The sequence below is a fragment of the Galeopterus variegatus genome, unplaced genomic scaffold, assembly GCF_000696425.1.
Source record: "Galeopterus variegatus unplaced genomic scaffold, G_variegatus-3.0.2 Scaffold12926, whole genome shotgun sequence".
Lineage (NCBI taxonomy): Eukaryota > Metazoa > Chordata > Mammalia > Dermoptera > Cynocephalidae > Galeopterus > Galeopterus variegatus.
The window spans coordinates 3,562-5,835 of record NW_007739037.1 but is presented as its reverse complement, the minus strand read 5'-3'; positions in this window follow the sequence as shown (position 1 = coordinate 5,835).

Sequence of the window (2,274 nt, the reverse complement as noted above, 5' to 3'; positions counted from 1 at the left end):
CGGGAGCGCCTCCGTGCTCCCAAGCGGCGCACTGTAGCAGTGCGCCACCGGGCTGGCCCTACCTAACTTGTTAAAACACAGATGATTTCAAAAATAAAATATTAAAATGCAAGCTCAGCTTAAGCTAATCCTTTCAAGTATTCTGCATTTTGTTATTATCTGGAAGGGATTTACCATCATAATGTTGAATGGTTTTATAGAACAGAAACATTCCAATATAAATTGCCATTTTATAAATGTAAATCCCAACGTTTAAGAATATGTGAAAGAAATAATAGCACTTATCTGATTGCTGCTCAACTTTTAAAGCACATAAAATAATCACTTTGGAATGATCTAACAACTACTGTGTTTAGTTCTGTACAAAGTAATTAAAGGGCTTACATATAAAGTGAAATATATGTCTAGGAATCTAGTCAGGACATTCAGAAATCTTGAAACTCATTTGACAATGTATGAAAGACCTAAAGATATTGATTTTAGAAAAATNTAAAGTAATTAAAGGGCTTACATATAAAGTGAAATATATGTCTAGGAATCTAGTCAGGACATTGAGAAATCTTGAAACTCATTTGACAATGTATGAAAGACCTAAAGATATTGATTTTAGAAAAATGGCTATTTTTGATTAAATGATCATTATGTGAGATATTCTATATACGTGAACTCTCTAGTCCTTACAATACCTCTGATGGTACAGCAAAAATGGCAGGACACGTATGAAGGAGGAATTTGCCAATACTCAACAAAATTGTACACTTATTTTTCCTTTGACCTAGCAATCCCTCTTCTAGCAATCTATCTCACCAACACACCTGGTACAAATATGAAATGACATATGCACAAGATTATCCACTACACATTATTTCTAGTAGGAAAAGACTAGCAACAATCCAAAAGACTGTCAGTAGGTGACTTTCAGTAGAACATCAATATAATGGATACTATAGAGCCATGAGAAAATGAAGATCTTGAAATAATACAAAATGATAACTAGGATACACTACTAAACAAAAAAAGAGAGACAAAGGACAGTATGTTAAAGTATGCTATCTTTTGTGAAAGACTGGGAACAGGAGAAATGGCGATAAGAATACATATTCAAGGGGTCTTCAAAAAGTTCATGGAAAGATGTGTATTATCTTTCAATTCCACTTTTCCATGAACTTCCTGAAGTACCCTCACATCTGTCTATGTGCATACATACACCTATATTTGCAAAGTGAAACAATGGAAGGATAAACCAGAAACAAATAAAAATGGGTACTGGTAAAAATGGGGGGTAGAAAGAGATATATAAGTAAGATTTCTCTGAATATATCTTTTCACATGGTTTTGACTTTAACTACATAAATGTTTTACCTATTTCAAAAAAATAAAAGTGGAAAGGAAAAAAACACTTATAAAATCAAAGAGGTAAAAACACTGTTAGGCTAAATTCAAGTCAGAAATATCAGTATGAATATAGGATTTAAATGTGTTTCTATCATCTATATATATTTTTTATTTTATATATATATATATATATAAATGTATATATTTCTGTCATCAATATATATTTCTTATCTGTCTACTAAAAGTTCCTAGCAGAAATGATAACCAATTAACAATAAATATTCTTGGTGCCAAGATTTTGATCTTTAAATACCACTCTCTATTAAAAGGAACCATGGTTCACTGGAAAAATGGCTGATTCCTGTCATAGGGTAGTGTGGAATCCAGAATTCAGGATAACCACCAGTGATCCCTACTTCCTGGTATTCATGCTCTTGTAGCATCTCTTCCAACAATGAATAAGGCTGACTTGTATAACCAATAGGATACTGAGCAAATGATACTGTGTGTTTTTTGAAGATAGGTCATAAAAGACACAGTAGTGACTGCCTTATTCTCTTGGATTGTTCACTCTGGGGTCAGCAGCCATGTCATGAGAACACTCAAACAGTCCTAGAGGTCCATGTTGTGAATCTCTATGATCTCCTACCAACAGTCAGTACTAACATGCCAACCATGTGAGCGAGCCACTGTAGAAGTGGACTCTGTAATCCCAGTCAAACCTTCAGATGCTAAAGCCGTGGCTAATGTCTTGACTGTAATCCTGTGAGACATCCTAAAGCCAAAAGAATAGCTAGCCATTTCCAAATTTCTGACCCACAGAAACTGTATGAGATAACGAAGGCTTATTGTTTTAAGCCTCTAAAATTTTGGAGTAATTTGTTACATAGCAATAGGTAACTACTCAAGCAGCAAAGGTAGAAAGTGAACCTGGGCATC